This window comes from Alexandromys fortis, unplaced genomic scaffold (genome assembly GCF_014885135.2).
Source record: "Alexandromys fortis isolate MF-2015 unplaced genomic scaffold, M_Fortis_MF-2015_v1.1 scaffold_87, whole genome shotgun sequence".
Taxonomy (NCBI): Eukaryota; Metazoa; Chordata; class Mammalia; order Rodentia; family Cricetidae; genus Alexandromys; species Alexandromys fortis.
Window position 1 is genome coordinate 2697945 of NW_026067971.1, and position 21493 is coordinate 2719437.

General features: G+C 43.6%; 1 long non-coding RNA gene across 1 annotated transcript in view; it reads left to right on the forward strand.

The window, feature by feature from the left end:
* The first annotated feature begins 5529 nt into the window (after positions 1-5529).
* Positions 5530-21493, forward strand: part of LOC126509689 (uncharacterized) — a 101980-nt gene continuing 86016 nt past the window's right edge. The window contains exons 1-4 of the long non-coding RNA XR_007594229.1: positions 5530-5759; positions 6240-6408; positions 8590-9314; positions 12555-12723. This is a non-coding gene — a long non-coding RNA (uncharacterized lncRNA). The remainder of the gene's footprint in view (positions 5760-6239; positions 6409-8589; positions 9315-12554; positions 12724-21493) is intronic.

Consider the following 21493-nt stretch of genomic DNA (forward strand, 5'->3'; position numbering starts at 1 on the left):
TTTAATCCTCCTCCTCCTCCCGCTCTCTCCACCTCCCGCGCCGGCTGGCTGACGGACGGCTCGGGATCCTCCTCCCGCTCCTCCCGCTCCTCCCACCAGGCCGGCCGCAGAAATTGCAGCCGCCCGGGGACTCCGGCCCCTCCCGCCTTTCCTTCCTCTTTCCTACTTCCTCCCCTCCCTGCCGCCGCTCCCGCTTTCCCGCATCCCCGGGGTGCGAGCACACACGGGGTCCGCGCCCCTCGCCCTGGCTTCGGGGCTCCCCGGGTCCATCCCCCTTCCCCAGCCCGCGCGGTGCTCGCCCTCCCTCTCCGCGGGCGTCTCGGGAGACCCTACCGAGAAAGGACCGCTGAGCACCCCCGAACCCCTACACCCCTGGCTGGATGCTGTCACCAGCGATGACAACACGCAAGCCTGCGTTCGTTTTACTCCAGCTGGAGTATAAAAGAACTGCCCACGCTAGCTCTTCCACCACGCGGCCTCGAACCCCCCACCTTCTCCCGGGGGGCTCGGGATCAGGAGTTATGTGCCCAGTCTCTAGGGTTGTCCTGGGTCAGTGACCTTGAGACCATCAGCAGAGGTTTTAGGTTTGCCCTTTCTTTCTGGAAAGATGCATTATTTATTTATACCGCCATAGATCTATAGATCTGACCAACACAATGTCTGGACCTAGTAATATGTATTGTTAAACCTAAAACAGCTAAGCAGACATCAGCTTGTCTCTGCTCCTAGTCAACCCAGCAGACCATTCGGGTCACGCTTCTGTTCTGGCAGCGGGGACAAACTGAGTCAGCATGAATGCTTGAACTCCTTCGAACAGCTCAGAGTGGGGAAGTGGCGCTTTACAGAAACTGGAAACATGAGCTTGTTTTTCCAACGCTGCAATCTACAGCAGTTTCAGGATTTCCTCTAAGAAAAACGAAGCAATTTGGACTTGCTGTTTCCTTTTTTTTTTTTTTTTTAAAGCCAGTTTGTGTTTGGAAGTGGATTCCGTTGTAATGATTTCCTCACTAAACCCAAAGATTCAGCACCACTGGCAAACCCAGAACTCATCTGTGGGGGGTCACAGTTCCTGCTGCCTTTTGTAGGTGCCTGATGGCAGCGGAATATACCTTATCCAGGTGTGGAGAGCCAGGCCTGAAAGGCCTGTGCTAGGGCTGCAGGGTGAGAGGGGGGTGGGGATAGAGGATGAAGGAGGCAGGAAAGGGGAGGACGCGGGGTGGGGGACCCAAATAGTCTTTGCTGTAGCACTCTGTAACAGTTTTAAATGAATCATTAAAAGTCAAGTCGCTGTGTGGGGGAGGGGTATGCCTGCTTATATTTCCTTGTTGCTGCTCTCTTTCCCTTGTGACCCTTTGGTGTTTACTCTTTAGATTTAGTTTCTCCAATCTAGCATTAGACAAAAGTACCACAAAATCCTCGAATCTTAAGACGGGGAGTGCGGGGGGGGGGGGGGGGGGGGGGANGAAGAGCTGTGGGATGGTGCGGCCACTTGGGAGGAGAAAATTCAGTTGAGCCAACACGGAGCCCACCATGCATTTTTAAAAGGAAGATTTTCAGCTTAAATAAGAGGTTTGCGAATTCTTGGTGTACATTGGAAGGAAAACAATGTATGAAAGTTAAGTCATTAGTCCACTAATTACATACGTTTTCTGTTGAAAAGGCTAAGATTGCTATAAAGTTGCTGTCTTCCAGTCAGGCTCACAAAGGTTTTATTCTAGTGCACACGCATCCATGTAGCCACCTACCCTTGTTCTGCTGAAGCCATCCAAACACAGGAATTGTAAGGATGGCCAGGAAAGAGCCGTGGCAGTGGCTTTTCCTCAGCTCGGCTTCAGATCTGTCAACATCACAGCCCTTACCTTCCTTGGTCTTTGTCGTCAGCCAAATGTAGTTTCTGTCATCTTGAGTTTAAGTATTTAAAAAAAAAAAAAAAAAAAAACTGGTCAGAGCAGGTTCTCCAGCAACGTGACTGTTGTGTCCTACGTATTCCCTCAGATGAACTCCTCATAAAACAAAGCCTTGTGTTAAAGTGGCATAAGCCCTTTGTGCGGAGGCCAGATGGAAGGAGTTCTAGGCATGTGCAGCAAACTCCTTAGGGGATAGGGGAAGCTGAAGGGCTATTTCTAAACAGTTCTGCATCGGGAGTCTGCTTCCTAACTCCAGGTCACCGAGGAGGTGGCCGTAGACAGGAGCAGTTGAGAGGCTTCGCCTGACAGCAAGCAAAAGCCACACATCCGTGGTGACCAGAAACTCCATGAACACAAACACGCAAAGCACAAGAGAAAGAAGATGGAGAAAAATAATCATAAAAAATACATGAGGAGGGAAGAACGTTTTAAATGATAATTCTGAAAACTGTTAAGATAAACATTAAGCTGAAAAATTGTTATTTTTACAATAGCTTCTTTTATATTTATAAGACAGAAGAATTAGTTTAAATTTTAGCTGATGGGATTATATATATACATATATGTATACATTATATACAGTGTATATATCAAGTAAATGCTCTAATTTTAAGATGTTACTGGAACATAGAGTACTACAGATGTTAGAAGACAAAAATTATGCAGGCTTTAACCTTTGACATTCACATTTTACTTATATGTTAAATTATGTAACTATTATATTTAAAATGTATTTCCATTTTCCCAGGTTATTAGCTACAACAATGGAATTACCATTGTTTCCCCTTGTTTAGAGGAACCAGATGGAAGAGAAACTGGGCAAGCAAATGGGTGTCTCCAGGGATTGTATGAACGGAGTGTTGGGGGGAAAAAAACACCCCAGACAAGAAGACAGAGTTAAGTAAATGTTCAGTTTTATTCTCATAATCTCTGTTCTTTTTAAAGACAATTATTTTTGTTCTTTGTTTTCCTCTGATGGACTGTCTAAAATATCGAGTGAATAATGACAAGCCATATTTATCTGCACTGATCAAAACTGAGTATCATTCTTCCCTCCTCAATTTCGAGGGCTCCTTATAATTAACTGATGAGCTGTCCCCGAGACAGTGCCATTTAGAGTCATTACTGACTCTAATTGGGGAGAAATGCTTTTGGAAAGTTCCAATTAGAGGCATTTTCTGTTGTTCTTGTACATACATTCAGAGGAGGTACTGGAGCGTTCCTTTTGTTTGGGGGACTTGTAGGTTGCTATATTGTTTCTGTTTGCGCTTCTATAAGCTTTGGAGTAACAAGACCTCAGGAGGGAATGGAAACGGAACACGGTTTTGCTCTTGTGTATCATAACGGTCATGATGGTAACAGAAATGGGATATTGTGGAGACTGCCTTGAAGGGGATCTCATTCCTGCATACAGCTCAAGTCTCTCAATCTTTTCTCCTTGTTTGTGCTTTTGAGACGAAAGGCTCGGACTTGCTCCGCAGAGCTCAAGGCCGTCTGTATGTTGATTTCCCATTTATTCATTTGTCTTGAAGGCGTTATGAAGAGCAGAGAACTTCAAAACCACTGTTGTTGTGGTGTGTTCACGGGTGCAAGTTAGCTGTATGTGTGCTGGATTTACTTCACACATCAAACAGTTACAGGGGAAAAATTATTAAAGGCTGTCAATACACAATGTACCTTGGGAATGAGACAGCAGTCAGAGACTTTCCAGTTGAAGGGGTTCATCTTTCTGATGGGAAAGGAAAACCAATCAAATCTTTAACTCTGCCCTCTGCAATTAAATACATGGAACTGTATTGTTGAAATTTCTGGGAATCATTGACTTTTTCAGAAAAAAAATGTTAAGAAATAAAATTAAAGAAAATAATTGTGGTGGTAAGAACTGGAGGCCAACCTGAGCCTCACACTGTAAATTTGTCAAAAAGAGAGAGAGAGAGAGAGAGAGAGAGAGAGAGAGAGAGAGGAGAGAGAGAGAAAGCTGGGTGGTGTCGGTGCACACCTTTAATCCCAGCACTCAGGAGGCAGAGGCAGGAGGATCTCTGTGAGTTCAAGACCACCCTGGTCTACAAGAGCTGGATAGCTAGAGCTGTTACCCAGAGAAATCACAAGACAAAACAAACAAACGAAGAAACAAAAGCAGGGTTTCCTGTTTACAAAACTAGTAGCAATTGTTTGCACCAAACAAGTAAAAGGCAAATTGAGCAGGAGTTTAAGGGAGTTTGGGATTAAAGAATGTAAGGTGAACTCTCAAAAGCCCTTGTTTTTTCATGGAGGATCCAAAACAAAAGCTGTGATTACAAATACTTAAAGAAGATAAAACACTGCCATCTGCTGGCTAGAAGGAAAAAGTCAGCCAGACATCTCTAAACAAGAAAAAAATCTAGAAAAATCTAGGAATTTGGGTTTTCTTTTCTTTTCCTTTTCTTTTTTTTCTTTTTCTTTTTCTTTTTTTTTTTTGAAACAAGGTCTCCATAGGTAGCCCTAGTTGACTTGAAACTTTCCCAGTCCACCTGCCCAGCCTGCAAAGAGCTGACCTTACAGGTGTGCACCTGTTTCAAGCAAGCCTTCCTGTGCTAGCAAACACTCCCAAGTGTGCCATATTCCCCACCTGCTCAATGCCTGCTAATCATGCTAAAAAGATAAGAGGGAGGAGGGGTCATAGAGTCAGTGCAATTCTGTGTTCACATTCTGAACTAGTGAATGGTATACCAGCCCCAGGTAGACGATACTGGAGCACTCTACTCGGCTCTAGTGCAGGCAGACGCTATGGCAACCGCAAACGATGCCCAGACCTGTCTATGAAGTGTGTGCTCCACTCTATCCTTCCAGGTTTCCTGGGCCACTGTTTCACTCAGAAACCTCACGAGGCCACATTCATGACACTTCAGTTTTCTCTCACTCCCTCCATGGAATCCATTACCAAGCTCCATCAGTTTGACTTCCTATATTATATATTCTCTCTCTCTCTCTCTCTCTCTCTCTCTCTCTCTCTCTCTCTCTCACACACACACACACACACACACACACACATTTGTTTTTTGGAGACAGTGTTTCTCTGTAACCTTGGCTATTCTAGAACTTGCTCTGTGGACCAGGCACAGATTCGCCTGCCTCTGCCCCCCAAGTGCCGGAATTAAAGGAGTGCACCACCACTGCCCGGCTTTCACTATTCCTGTTTTGGTAACACTCCTTTACATTATAAAAGCTTTTTACTCATAGTAGAAAAATGTTGATAAGCAGTTAGGAATGACTACAGCTTTAATAAAATACATTAATGTAATGAATGGATAGAATATTCTGAATTATCAATGATCTTAACACAGGCTACTCTCTGTTGTTGCAATGTTCAAATATTCATACAGCTAACTATTTGCTCATATTTCTTTCCTATATGTTGTGCTAAGACTAGAAAACATATTGTTCTCTTCACAATTGCCTGCTGGATTCAGCTATGCATATCACACCCCCACTAATTTGGAAACGATCTGTCTTGAGGATGGTATTCTATTTGGGAAGCATCTGTGAGATGCTGAGCTAGCTTTTCTCTGGATCTATGGCTGATATTTGGTGGGGTGTTGTTGTTGTTGTTGTTCCTTTCCCCGTGGCATCTGTTATGTCTAGAAATAAAGTCTCTTTTCCATGGAACTTCTGTGACTTTCAGGAAGTGAGAAGTAGAATTGATGGAGGAAGGACATTGGTTAATTATAATAAAGAAACTGCCTTGGCCCATTGTATTGGATAGAAAATTAGGTAGGCGGAGTATACAGAAGAGAATTCTGGGAGAAAGAAGCTGAGTCGAGGAGTCGCCATGATTCTCCCACTCCAGACAGACGCAGGTTAAGATCCTCTCTGGTAAGCCAGCTCGTGGGCTACACAGAATATTAGAAATGGGCTAGAACAATATGTAAGAGCTAGCCAATAAGAGGCTGGAACTAGCCTGGCCAGGCAGTGTTTGAAAGAATACAGTTTCCGTTTAATTATTTCTGGGCATAAGCTAGCCATGCGGGTGGCCGGGTGCCGGGGACGCAGCCCCGCCGCTCCTAATGCAACATAGAATGAAGCAATAGCAAATAAAACAACTGCAAACACAACCCACCCTTTCTTTTCTAGGTTTATTTATTTCTTTATATTAGGGGCATGTGTGCTTGCCTACATGTATGTGTGTGCACTGTGTGCCTGGTGATCTGGGGGGCCACAAGAGAATGCCAGACCCCTTGGAACTAGAGTAGCAGATTGTGGGATGCCATGTGGGGGTGGGACCTAACCTTGGACCTCTGCTAGAGGAGCAAATATTCTTAACCACTAAGCCTTTGCTTCTGTTCCCTTCTTGAGACAGGATTTCACAATGCAGCCCTTGCTGGCCAGAACCCTGCCATGTAGACCAGTCTATCCTTGAACTCAACGGTCCTACTGTGCAGCCCAGGCCAGTCTTACTGTGTCATCCAAGCTAGGTCAAGTTCACAGTCCTCCTGCCTGGACTGCCCAGGTGCTGGCATTAGAGGTGAGCACCCCCATTCCTGGCTCTTTATTTTTTAATTTTTCCCAATAGTTTTGGCTTCTACACAGACTCATTCATTAATAGAGAGGGTTCTGATTTCTTGCCTTGTCAAGGAATTAAATTCTATATTCAATTTAAGGTTCTGTAAAAATCAATTACATTACACACACTATGCCAAATATTTTTCAAATAAATCTAAATTCAATTCAATGCCAGTGAAGATTAATTTTATGTGTCAGCATCCCTGGACCATAGATTACCCAGATGCTTGGTTTAAAATGGTTCTGCTGTCTGTGAACATTTCTAAGGGAACTGACATTCAGATTGGTCCCATCTCATTTCTGCAGGGCCCCAGCTAATCAACCTGTGACCCTCAACTCTGACTACGACTGCATCTCACTTCTGGGGTGTCTGTATTTTTTAAACACAGACTTGTTATGCCAACCAACCTGGCCTGGTTCTTAGGACCTCTGGCCTCAGCAGAGTTCTGAGGGCTGAGATGTACGCACTTCCCTTTCCAATGTCCACTCTTCTACAACTCTCTGACTTCCGACTTTTTCCCTCTGCTGAAACCCTCACCAACGTGTAGTTGGTTTGTTGTTTGTTTTTACTCTTTGCTCTTTGAGGGTCTGCCCCCGGGCTCCCAAATAAATACACGGAGGCTTATTTCCTATGGATGCCTAGCCTTAGGTTGGCTTGTTTCTTGCCAGCTTTTCTTATCCCATCTACCTTTTGCCTCTGAGCTTTTATCTTTCTCTTTTTATGTAAACCCTTCTTTACTTCTTTACTCTGTGACTTGCTGTGTAGCTCCGCGACTAACCAGTGGTTTCCTCCTCCTCCTTCTTTTGCTCCTAGATCCCCAGATTTCACCTTCCATTTATTCTCTCTGGCTGCCACCCCTACCTATCCTTTCTCCTGCCTTGCTCTTGGTGATTCAAGTCTTTATTAGAACAACCAGGTGTTTTAGACAGGCAAAGTAACACAGCTTCACAGAGTTAAACAAATGTAACATGAAAGAATGCAACACATATTTATATCATTAAACAAATGTTCCATGGCACAAACAAATGTAACAAATCTTTTTTCTTTTTTTTCTTTATTTCTTTCTTTCTTTTTTTTTTTTTTTTTTTTTTTTTTTTTTTTTTTTTTTTTTTTTTTTTTTGTGGAGGGGTTGAGTCAAGGTCAAGGTTTCTCTAGTTTTGGAGCCTGTCCTGGAACTCGCTCCATAGACCAGGCTGTCCTTGAACTCACAGAGATCCACTGCCTCTGCCTCCTGAGAGCTGGGATTAGAGACATGTGCCACCACCGCCCAGGAATGTAACACATCTTTAACTAATATTCTACAACACCCATGGGGTCCTAAATGCAACACAAAATTGCATCTCCCACCATGCTAGAGGCCCTCTGTCCCTTTGCCAAGCTCTTCCCTCAATGGTGGCACTGCCCCCTCCTGCTTCCTCTCATACCTACTCTGGTCAGTCTTCCTTCACCTAGACTGATGCTTCCGCCTGACCCCGAGTCCCTGCTTGCTAAGGTAATGCTGTCACCCTGCTGCTTTTCCAGTAATGCAGCAGATTCAAGGCTCCGCTGCTGACAGAGGTATCTGTCCCACCTGGTCGGTCCCACAGCCGTTCAGTCCCAAAGAAACACACAGAGACCTACATTAATTATAAACCAGTTGGCCTATTAGCTCAGGCTTGCTTATTAACTACCTCCTACATCTTACATTAACCCATAATTCTTGTCTGTGTTTGCCACGTGGCTTGGTACCTTTTATCAGTGAGGCATTCTCATCTTGCATCCTCTTGGTCTGGGTGATGACTGCAGACTGAGCCTTTCCTCTTCCCAGAATTCTCCTAGTCTGGTCACCCCGCCTATACTTCCTGCCTGGCTACTGGCCAATCGGTGTTTTATTAAACCAATACAAGTGACAAATCTTTACAGAGTACAAGACCATTGTCCCAAAGCACTACAGATGGTACAAACCAGGGCCAATAACCCAGACTTTCAGCTTAGAGCCAGTTGTGTTCTGGATGCTTTGCCCTCAGCTCTTTAAACCTGTGGTCACTCCTGATGCCTGTCTCAGTGATGGCACTCTGCAAACAATTGGCTTTAAGAATGAAAATCCTCACAGTGCTCTGGCTGGAGTATCCAAGCCTGAACCTACAGTTCCTGTATTCACAGTGGCCATCATTTCCTGGGGAATCATGACTGTCCTGTCTGCTCTACTGGGGACTCATGACTGTCCTGTCTGCTCTACTGGGGACTCATGACTGTCCTGTCTGCTCTACTGGGGAATCATGGCTGTCCTGTCTGCTCTACTGCAATCAACGAGGTCACCATGGAAAGCTGATGACTGTCACCTTCTCAGACATCCTGCCATCTCCTCCCTGTCCTTACCTCTAAGGACACATGGCTGTCTGCACAGAAGAGAGGTGCCAGGGATGCAGTTGGAGGGACATGCCACACTGTCAAAGCATTTCTTCTTTGGGTTTCTAGACTCAGGTCTATGTTTTATAAAACTAAAGACATGGTGCCTTTGGTTCTCTCTTCCAGTCTGATGGGAAATTGAAGAAGGAAGGGGGAGGGAGCAGATTGTTCAAGTTAGGAGCCAACAGCACAGTTTAAACTACTTTAGAAATAAAAAGGAGACATTGAAAACTTCCACTTTTGCCTGCCTACCGTAGCATAAAACCACAGCCATTAGTTCAGAAATGAGCAGGGGTAGAAATAAAATATTAATGGAGCTGCCAGGAGAGCGAAGAGACCGCAGCTCGCTACCACCATCTTGTAAGATCTTCAGATCTGCTTGAAGAGACTGCAGCTCGCAACCAGCTTGTATGGCACAGACTTTAAGAGCTTCAGATCTGCTTGGGAGACAGACGAACTGAATAAACACATTTCAAAATGTAAGTGATTCACGATAGCAATATAAAATACTAAAGGAGGTGTATGGACAGATGGCTCAGCAGTAAAGATGGCTTGCTGTTCTTGCAAAGGACCCAAGTTCAGTTCCCAGCAGCCACACAAGGGGGCTCATAGTTGTTTGGAACTTCAGCTCCAAAGATTCCAAAGTCTTTCTCTGGCCTCCACAGGAATCTATACTCATGTGCCTATAGGAACACAGTCACATAGATAACAAATCATAAACATGTGCCAAGGAAATACTTAAAGGTATTTTTCAAATAAGTGTTTTTCAAAGGAAATATATATATTTCAAAGGAAATTCAGTGTTCTGCTTGCACATAGGTCAGAAGAGAGCACCATATCTCATCAAGCCACCTTGTGGCTGTTGGTTATTGAACTCAGAACCTCTGGAAGAGCAGCCAATGTGCTCTTAACTGCTGAGCCATCTCTCTCCTCTCTCTCTCTCTCTCTCTCTCTCTCTCTCTGTCTCTCTCTCTCTCTGTCTCTCTCTTTCTGTCTTTCTTCTTTCTTTTTTTGAGGCAGTTTCTACTATGTAGCCCAGGCTAACCTCAAACTCATAATCATCATACCTGGGTCTCCTGAGTCCTGGGGTTACAGGTATACCCCACAAGCTGTGTTCAGTTCTAAAAGATGAGTTGGGTACTTGAGGAGTGAGGATGGTTGATACATAATACAACATGTGGAATTAGGAAGAAAGGAAAGCCAAAAAATGGATATGTGTGTGTGTGTGTGTGTGTCTGTCTGTCTGTCTGTCTGTCTGTCTGTCTGTCTGTCTTCGGTGAGCAAACTAAGCAATGGAAGAGTGGAATGTTCTAGCTTAGGAACACTGTAGATAAAAACTATTCCCTAGGTAATAATGTCCACGTCAAAGTTACGTTGTAGATCCTTCCACATTTTGAGAGGTAAGGTAAGCACCTTGGCCTGCATAAGGAGCACTCCTGTCTTTCTGTCTTAAGTGAACAGGATTTAGTGACTCTAAGTTCTGTGTTCTCTTTCTTACAACTGTGCCACAGTGTTGCGACCCCCACGCAGTTTGTGATCCTTTCTTCTAAATATGGATGCAGAAGAGACCCCCCTACTGTCTGCTTTAGAAACTCCCCCACCTCTTCCTCTCCTGTTTCTGTAGCCCAGGTTGTTCTGTAACTTCCTGTGTAGTGCAGTCTGGCCTCAAACGGCAATCCTCTGCCTTTGCTCCTCACATCCTGGGATGCCCTGGTTAGTTCTGTTAACTTTACACAAACTAGTGTCACTGGGGAAAAGAAACTTCAGCTGCGGAACTGCTGCCCTCAGGTCAGCTGGTGGGCATCCTGGGGGGCACCTCTTGATTACTGATTGATGTTAAAGGACCCATCTCACTGTGGGCAGTGTCTCCATCCAACAGATGGTCCAGGCTGTGTAAAAAAGCCAATGTTGAGCTGAGGGAGCATGCCAGTAAACAATGCTCTTTCATGGTTTCTGCTTCAGTTCCTGCCTGGACTTCCTACCATGGATCCCTCAGTGATGGGCTGAAACCCGTAAGCCAAACAAACCCTTTCCTTCCCCATGTGGCTTTTGTTCAATGTTCGAACACGGTAACAGAGGAGCAAGACATGGGATTGCAGTGTGAGCCACCAAGTCCAGTGACTGTTTTATATACCCGGTCCCTGGTTATCTTTCTCCTCCTTTTATTTTCCTATTATCCTCACAGAGAAATGATCAATCCAGGCTGGGGCTATAGCTCAGTGAAGAAGTGCTTGCCTAGAATATACAAAGTCCTTGGTTCAATCTGCAGAACCACCACCACCACAACTACCTCAAGAAACGAACAGTCTAAAATGGAGATAAAATTGTTGCCAAATATTAATCAGAAGTAAACTAAGTATATAGGAACTTCTACACAATGAGCTTGAACCTGGGGACTTGAGCACTGTGAGGCGCTGAACATTTTTTTCCACATAAACATGAATAACTCATCCCACTGAGCTATGGATTCCCTGGGGGCACAGAGCTAAATATTTATAGCTCATTGTGTATGGTGTATGGTTGACGGAAACTCCGCACAAGGCTCCAGAGGTAGAATTATGTAGCTGGTTCAGGTGGGGAAGCATAGCAACTGTGTCTCTCTCCCCAGGGAGTACTGAGGGAAAATTACCTGTTTGCAGCATTTGTGGGCCATTCTCCCAACTACCCATGTCCCCAGCCACTGCAGGTGGTCCTGTGTCCTTCCCTATGCTCTGGTGTCACATCAATCCACGATCCTTCTGCAACATTCTCTTCTGTGTGTGGATCCCTGTGCCTGACTCCCGCATCTAAATGATGCTTACATATCTCTGTGTCTGCTTCCATTCCTGGTTTCTTTGGCCTCTGTGAAACACCTGTTCGTATTCTGCACCTGCTTCTTCTCTCCTCTTTTCTCAGTCTCTGGTTTCCTCCTTCATTCTTGGTGCAGATATATTGCACCAACTCTCTGAATATCGATTATTGTTTGCTTCTACATAATACAAAAGGGTTATGACTCTACTTAAAAAATAATGAGAACTGTGTCTTCCCGCAAGCACAAGCAAGGAGCAGATAAATGTGAGTGTGACAATCTGAGAAAACAGTTTTATCTTATTAGGTGGTTTCCAGGGGGTTACAAATGTTACAAAGGACGGATCACCACCAACTACATCATAAACACTACTCAGGTTTGCAACATCCATTATTCTGCTGAGGATGTTTTTTGTTATTGTTTTTTAAATTAATATCGTGACCAAAGAGAGCAGAACAAATGCCCATTGGATCTATGGCATATCTTGTAGCTTGACCCCAAGTCCTCCCAGTGGCTACAAATACATTAAAGACTAAATACGCTAGACTCTATCAGGACATAAGGGGTCAAACCCAGTAGAAACAGTAGCGTCTATGGGAGAGCCTCTTGCTAGTCCATGAATAGACAGATGAGTTGTAACAATGTTTGACGCCTGATGTGGAATCTTTGCCCACTTGGATGTGTTTTGTCTTTCTTGGCTGTAGCCAGTTAGCTCCCATCCTTCCTGGGTTATGTGACACATCTTCATCCTGGCTTGATGGCTGACAAAGTGGATTTTCATACACAAAATATGAGACATTCCTCTCAAATTTTATGGAAAAAAGATTAAAGTCCTTAGCTGATTTTGTGTGAGCATCAGCCCTGTTTCATGTCTCCTTTTTACTGTGTGTGCGTGACTTTTCCTGCTACTGTGACTGAAATCCCTGGCAAGCATCACTTCAGAGGAAAAGGGCCTATTTTGGTCCATAGTCCCACATGGTGGAGAACGCCGCTGGAGCTGGAGGCAGCTGGTCACATTGCGTCTGCCATCGAGAAGCTGAGGGAAATGAGTGTACATGCTCAGATATCCAGCCCAGGCAATCCTGCCACCCAATTTTAAGGTGGGTCTTCCTTACATTATATTGATTGTGCTCATCAATATAATCCCTCACAGGCAAGCCCAGAGGCTTATCTCCTAGTTTGCCCTAGATAGCAGCAATCAATATTAGCCATTGTGTGGTGTGGTGGTTTGAGTAAGAAATGTCCCCCTAGTGTGAAGCATTTGATCATGTGGTCCTCACTTGGTGGAGCTATCATGAGCTTCAGGTGGTTTGGCTTCCTGGAGGAAATACATCCTTGGAGAAAGCTTTGAGAGAAAAAAAAATCCTCCCTGCCATTTCCAGTTTGTTCTCTCTGCTTTTTGTTTGTGGTTCAAGACGTGAGCTCTCTGCTTCCTGTACCTGCTGCCAAGCCTGCCAGCTATTCTGTCTCTGGAACTGTAAGCAAAACAAACTCTTCTGTAAGTTACCGTGGTCATAGTGTTTTCTCACAGTAAAAGAAGCGGAACTGGTACACGTGTACCAGCTTCGTTAGTGTCTTATATTACAAAGGCCGGGGCCCTGGCTTGTTCACCTCTGCTGTTATGGTCTGGTACACTGGGATTACTCAATGCATGCTTGAATGAATGACTGAGTGGTTATGGATGGGAAACAAAGGAAGAGGAAGGCCTTTCCTTCATCTGTGACCCCACAAGATGGGAAGTGGGAAAGAGCAAGGCATATTTACGTAAAGGCATTTCATTTGTGATTAAAGGTTGCACTGTCAGTGTGAGGAAAAGTTAAAAGTAATCAACTTTGCATGCTGGACTTAGGAATCTGAGCTGTGTCTATATATACTCAGAAGTTTGAACATCAGAGAACATCTGGAGGTCTGAAGGTGAGTGAGGGGGCTTATGTGTAAAGATCTCGGAGGCCTGATTGGAGAGACAGCCCCAGGATCCTAAGGAAAAGACGATAAATCTTCTGATGGGGAAAACATGGAGATTTTTGTGTGGTGTGGATTTGAAGCGCAAAGGGAAGCTGTTGAAAACACGCCTTTCTGGGTCAGTAGGATAGTAAGCACACTGTGACTTCCACTTTGACTGTTCAGGGGATCAGTAGTATAGGAAGCACAGAGTGACTTTGCTGTGGCTGTGCGGGGAGTCAGTAGGGTAGTAAGCATGATGTTAGCTCTGGCATGGCTGTGCAGGAGGGTCGGGGGTCAGGTGACAGGATGCGGGTCAAGTTAGATGAAGTACAGAAACTTCATTTTTAGGAGACTGGGATATCTGAGTCGAAATATGTCCTCCCAACATACAAACAGGGAGATTAAATGGGAGAACTACAATTAAGAAGAGAAAATTATCAAAGATGATTATTTAGTAGTAACCTACATATAAGTGATAAATATTTTAGTGAGACTGGCGGAGATCATGGGGAAGTGGTTCCCAGCCTTCCTGACACTGTGTCCCATTAATACAGTTCCTCATGTAGTGCTGATCCCCAACCATGAAATTATTTTCATTGCGACTTCATAACTAATTGTGCTACTTTTTGCAAATGAATTGTAATGTAAATAAATATCTGGAATACAGCTCCTGTGAAAGGGTCATTTGACACCCCAAAGGGGTTGTGACCCACACGTTGAGAACCACTGTATGCAGACTTCAGGAAATGTAGTATAAATAGGCTGGTCTTAGAGACTGGGAATATGTCTGTTGTGGAATTCTTACCTTTGCCTAAGTCTCTATATTCAACCCCTAGTATTGAAAAAATCAGTAAGATCAGGTAAATAAACAAATCTTTGAAATTGTGACAAATTTGGTCATTTGCAGTACTGTCCATATCAAATTAGCATGTATTAATTTGGTTATAACCTCTCTTTTAGTTTTTATCTTTAAATGAAAATTTTAAATTGGTTTAGGTCAGGTTGGTACTAAGAAAAATTGAAGGCATAGTTCGTAGTTTCTACTGAGGGTGACCTTTTGAAACCTGTGCACGATCATCATCTGTTTATTGCCTCCTTCTGTTCCTGCGCATACTGCTTATGGATCTTTCAGGGGAACATTACTGGAGGAGTCTTGTTATGTCCCAGTGTTAGGCATGTCATCATAGTAGAAGATCAGGGTTTCCTACTGTCGGCTTTTTAAATTGTTGGTGTTTTTTTTGTTGTTGTTTTTGTTGTTGTTGTTGTTGTTGTTTTTTGGGTTTTGTTTGTTTGTTTTGGATTTTTTTTTATTTGAGACTGAGTTTCTCTGTGTAATAGCCCTGGCTGGCCTTGAACTCACACAGGTCTGCCTGTCTTCTCCACCACCTGAGTGGCGTGCCCCCCCACACCTAGTTTGTTGTTTCTGAGCAGGGACTCTCACTACTCTGGCTGGTGTAGACCTTGTACCGTGAACTAGACTGGCCTGGAACTCACTGAGACCTTGACTCTGTCTCCTGAGTGCTAGGAAGGTGTGCACCGCCATCCCTGGCCACTGTCAACTTTCTAAAGTCTTAAAAACTAATCTTTCTATACAAATGTCATTATACACATCACCTCACACAATTCTTTACCCATTTTTATCTCAATACCATAAGGTTTATAAATCCTGCTCATCTGTTTATACCTATTAACTAACAGTTAAAGAATGTTTCACAATGTTCTTTTACATAGTATCCAGTTGATGGTCATAGCAAATCTGTTGGCGTGAGATATATTATTACAATTACCATCTTAAAGGTGAGTAAAATGAAGTTCAGAGAGGTTGAGCAACTTAACTCCATATAAGAAAATTTTAAAATATTTTAAAACCTGACATTGGGCATACAGATGGACTCCCTATTTCAGTTTCTTTTCTTGCTATCGTGGAAGCATTTGTTGTGGTTCACAGTTTGAAGAGCCATCATGTCAGGAAGGCAGGAAGAGAGGGAAGAGCTGCTAATGCTGGGTCTCCTCTTTATTTGGTCTGAGACCCGAGCCCATGAAATGGTGCCGTCCACAATTAGTGTGGGTCTTTTAATTAACCTGGTCTAGAAACTTCTTTATAAACATGTCTGATGGTTTGTCTCCTGGATGACTCTAGATCCCTTAGGTTAACAAATGCTAACCATCACAGTCTCAAATGTTCAACAGTCTGTAGGTTAGGTGTCAAGCACCTCACCCTATTTAGGTCAAAGGTCCAATGGGAGCATTGCCCTGCAGACACTTCTCTGGGGCATCTCTGACTTTCTCACCGAGAATGTACATGTCCAGCTATAAGAACTTTAAGATAGATGTTCCAGTTCTTTACAAATTCTGTTTCTTTGCTTGTTTGTTTGCTTATAGGGTCTCAGGTAACCTACCCTGGCCTCAAGCTCATTACATAGCCAAGGCTGTCCTTTTTTTTGGGGGGGGGGTTTCGAGACAGGGTTTCTCTGTGGTTTTGGAGCCTGTCCTGGAACTAGCTCTTGTAGACCAGGCTGGTCTCGAACTCACAGAGATCCTCCTGCCTCTGCCTCTCGAGGTGTGCGCCACCACCGCCCAGCTCCCAAGGATGTCCTTGAACTCCTGGCTGACCCTCTTGCCTCTACTTCTACTTAGGTTACAGATGGGTGTCGTCTCCTGTCTTGGTCGGATGGCCCAGTTTTTGAACTGATAAGAATGAATGCTATACTGAATTTTAGCCAAAAGATTGAGGAATGATGATAATGTTCCAGTTTTTAGAAATTTTTATTTATTTTTATTTTATGCATATGGGAGTTTTGATTTTGTGTGTGTGTGTATAAAATCTGTACACCACATTTGTACCTGGTACCTCCTGAGTATAGAAGAACACATCAGATACCCTTAAACTTGAGTGACAGATGGTTATGCGCAATGTGTGGGTGCTGAGTACTGAGCCCGAGTCTTCTGGAATAGCAGTCATGACTCGAAAGGCTGAGCCATCTCTCCAACCTCTGTTCCATGTTGTGTAAAACCTCAAGTACTGTTTTTGCTTGATAGTTTCAATCATGAATATATATGAAGATATCTATGCATATATAAATGCTGAGTTTATATTTTCTTTCAAATTCTGTTCGTATTCTATATTCAACTTATCCACATAGTAAACTAGCCTAAAAATCACAACAGAGTAACCAGTTTTAGATTGTAGACATCCCTAAAGTGTCTTTCTAAACCAAATGTGCAAAGATACGCCACTTCCGTGTTTGCCACATGGAGCTTTAAACTCTTGTGTATGTGATCTATTTTTAACAAAGCTAAACCCCTCAAAAAGTGCATGCAAGGATTCCTGTTCAAAAAGACCCAAGCCAGCCAATAAGGAAGTGACATATGATCCAGAGTGTAAGATTTTTTATTTTATTTTTTTAAAAGAAAACAAACAATCTGTTTTCATTTTACATACCAATCCAAGTTCCCACTCCCTCCTCTCCTTCCATTCCCATCACCTACCCCCACCTCTATCCATTCCCCGGAGAGGGTAAGGCACATTGCTCCGAGGAAGGACCAAAGCCCTCCTCACTATGTCCAGGCTGAGCAAGGTATCCATCCAAAGAGAATGGATTTGAAAAAAGCAGTACAAGCAGTAGGGGTAAATCCTGGTGCCACTTCCACTGGCCCAGTAATCTGCCCCAGCCATATAACTGTCCCCCACATTCAGAGAGTTTAGCTTGGTCCATACTGGTTCCTTCCCTGTCTGGCCAGAGTTGGTGAGCTCTCATTAGCTCAGGTAAGCTATTTCAGTAGGCGTACCCATCCTGGTCTTGACCTCTTTGCTCATATTCTCACTCCTCCCACTCTTCAACTGGACTCTGGGAGCTCAGCCCAGTTCTCTGCTGCAGGTCTCTGCCTCTGTTTCCATCAGTTGTTGGATGAAGGTTCTATGGTGACATTTAAGATATTCATCAGTCTGACTACAAGGCAAGACCAGTTTGTACACCTTCTCCACTATTGCTTACTGTCTTAGCTGGGGTCATCCTTGTGGATTCCTGGGAATTCCTCTAGTGCCAGGTTTCTTGCTAGCCCCATAACGAGTCCCTCAATCAAAATATCTATTTCCTTACTCTTGTCTCTGTCCTTCCCTCATCTCGACTCTCCTGTTCCCTCAAGTTCTCCTTCTCCTTCCTTTCTCCCCTCCTCCTCCCTTTCTGTCCTCCCTTCTTTCCCTACCCCCATGCTTCCAATTTTGTCAGGAGATCTTGTCTATTTCCCCTTCCCAGGGATATCTGTATATGTTTCTCTTAGGGTTCACCTTGATATTTAGCTTCTCTAGGGTCATGGACTGTAGGCTCATTATCCTTTGCTTTACAGCTAGTATCCACTTATGAGTCCTGCACAGAGTGGACCAAGAGAGTGAACCAAGAGAGCAGACTAAGAGGGTGGATCAAGAGAGAAGACTAAGAGGGTGGATCAAGAGAGCAGACCAAGAGGGTGGATCAAGAGAGCAGACTAAGAGGGTGGATCAAGAGAGAAGACTAAGAGGGTGGATCAAGAGAGCAGACCAAGAGGGTGGATCAAGAGAGCAGGCCAAGGGAGACCTCAATGGCTCCCTGAGACACAGACGGTAACAGTACAAAGCAGACCAAGAACAGTTCCCAAAGATAAAGACAGCAACTGCAAAGAATGGACCAAGAACCAAAAATGCTGCTGGCACTAATCAGAGGAAGAGATGGGTAGGTACCAATGCAAGAATTCATTCAATGACCTAAAAAGCAAATGGTAACACCAGAACCCAGTGGTCATACAACAGGAAGATGTGATCATCCTAACCCAGAAGAAGCAGAAGAAAATGATTTTAATTGTAACTTTATGAGGATGATGGAGACTTTTTTATAAAAAAATATTTTTTTATTTATTATGTATACAATACTCTGTCTGCATGTATGCCTGTGGGCCAGAAGAAGAAGGCACCAGACTTCATTACAGATGGTTGTGAGCCACCATGTGATTGCTGGGAATTGAACTCAGGACCTTTGGAAGAGCAGGCAATGCTCTTAACCGCTGAGTCATCTCTCCAGCCCTGATGATGGAGACCTTTAAAGAGGAAATTTCCCTTAAAGAAATAGAGGAAAAGACAAACAAAAAAAAAATAGAAGAAATCAATAAATCTCGTAAAGAAAGACAAGAAAAGACAAACAGGTGAAGTAAACAGTTCAAACAGTTCAATACGTGGAGACTGAAATAGAGGCAATAAAGAAAACACAAACCAAGGGAATTCTGGAAATGGAAAATCTGGGTAAGCAAATGGGAAGAACAGAGGCAAGCAAAACCAAGAGAAATGGAAGATTTGTAAGGCAGAATCTCAGGTATTGAAGATACTGCTATGGAACAATGATCTTATGCCCTTTAAAGATCTGTCAGTTGTATTGTTTTAATATAATTTAATTTAATAAAACGTGAATTGGCCAGTAGCCAGGCAGGAAGTATAGGTGGGGTGATAAGAACAGGAGAATTCTGGGAAGAGGAAAGATCAGTCTGCAGTCATCACCCAGATGCAGAGAAAGTAAGATGAGAACACCTCACTGATAAAGGTGCCAAGCCACATGGCTAACACAGAAAAGAATTATGGGCCAATAAGAATTAAGAGTTAATTAATAAGAAGCCTGAGCTAATAGAGCAACCAGTTTATAATTAAGGTAGGCCTCCGTGTGTTTCTTTGGGACTGAATGTTCTGACCGGGCAGGACAGAAATCACTGACAACAAGATACTATAGAGAAAATAGATTCATTGGTCAAAGAAAACATTAAATCCAGCAAACTCTTAACACAAAACATCCAGGAAATCTGGGACACCATTAAAAGATCAAAGAAAGATAAGAAGTCCAGTTCAAAAGCACAGAAAATATATCTAACAAAATCATAGAAGAAAACTTTCCTAACCTAAAGGATATCCCTATTAAAGGTACAAGAAGCTCACAGAACACCAAACAGACTGGAGTGTAAGATTTTAATTGATAATGCTACAAAATACATGACAATATGGGGTGAGGTAGCCTAATTTAATCTAGAAAGAAGCTAAGATACTGATGCACATTGTAACAGAAGGGAAGTGAACACCATTCCTTAAGATACTGGCCAAAGATGAGAATGGCATTTTGACATTAAGTGTCTAGAACACAAATGAAGACAGATGTTACCATTACACATTCACCTCAGGATTTCACAAGGTCTCCCTAAGAGTTAATAAAATCAATGAACATCTTCTTTAGCTTTTCTGATTTAGTCATAGAAAGCAACAACTATTTCTTTTTCAGCAAAATGGCTGAAATGATACAGCAGTATTAGCCTTGTGCTCTAGAGGAACAGAATCAAGGAAATATACATATATGTTATCTTTGAAAAACTGAGAGCCTAGTCACACTTGCGATGCTGATAATTCCCTACTGGGTTCTGGAGATGGGTCCTCCACAGTCAGACTAGTTTCTCAATTGCGGCCTCTCACCGGGCAACAACTAGTCCATAGGGCAGGGGCCTGGGGGGGGGATCCCCATTTGGAACTGGAACACCAGAAGACTCCGGAAGTCATTGGTCCCTATTCCACGAGAACTTGGAAATGCTGGCTCTGACACCAGCAAAGGAGTTGGCAGCAGCTGCAGCACAAATGAACAGGGACACAGGAGGGGAGGCCAAGCAAGCAGAGGCGAGATGCTCTTCCTTCTGAAATAGCCCTTTCGTCGGGGCTGCCACCCACACGAAGAGGTGCTATCCCACAGCAATCAGGGTAATCAGGACAGTTCTGTGGGCAAGACTCCTCTCAGGTGGTTCTCACTGGTGGCGAGTTCACATTAAACCAACTGTAATAACACCTACTATAGCTGTGACCCGACAGGCGGAGGTGTAAAATGATGTGGCCTTTTCTGAGGCTGTGAGAGCCATTCCTTAGACCACACTTCATGTGTGGGACCTGCCGAAGCTCCAGTGCTTCACCACGGAATCTTACAGCCTTTGCCTGACTCCTCCCTCGTACTTTCCCGTGCACTTTGTAACATTATCAATTAAAACCTTACACTCCTGCAGGAGAAATGTTTCCTGCGGCACTCACTTCCTTATTTGCTGGCTTGGGTCTTTCTGTTCCATTGGCCTTTTCTGAACAGGAATCGTTGCATGCACATTTTGAGGGGTTTAACTTTGTTAAAAATAGGTTATACACATAAGAATGTAAAGCTCCATGTAGCACACGTAAAAGTAGCATATCTTTGCACATTTGGTTTAGAAAGACAATTTAGGGATGTCTACAATTTAAAAATGGTTACTCTGTTGTGATTTTTAAACTAGATTACGATGTGGATAAATGGGTTATAGAATATGAACAGAATTCAAAAGGAAATCGAACTAATCATTATATATATGCATATTATGTATACATATGAGAATGCCCTGAAGATGAAAGCAAACGCAGTAGTTGCTGTTTAAAATGGAACGTACACTGTAGAGACCGTTCAGTGGTTCCCAGGACCGGACCTCCTTCCAGGGGCCCTGGGTGGAGTTCCCAGTATCACACCACCACCACCCCACCTCGGTTCATAACTCACTAACTGCAGTTCCAGGGATCTGATGCCCTCTTCTGGCATACACAGGCACCAGGACTACATACAGGCTATGAATAATTAAATTATATAGGAAAGAAAGAATGTAAGTCAGGACTGGCATGGGTCATGCCTATAATCTCAGCAGTCAGGAGGCAGAGACAGTAGATCAGGAGTTTGAGGCCAGTAAGCCTGAGGTCAGCTTGCTCTATATGTAAACCTGTTTTAATATCCCAATAGCAACAATGGTAGTAATGATTGTGATAATAAAAAATATGAGGCTAGATAATGTATCTTTCAAAAATACATAGCTTCCTTAATTAAAAGAGTATTTCCTTAAAAAGTGTTGGGTATTATCCAAGTT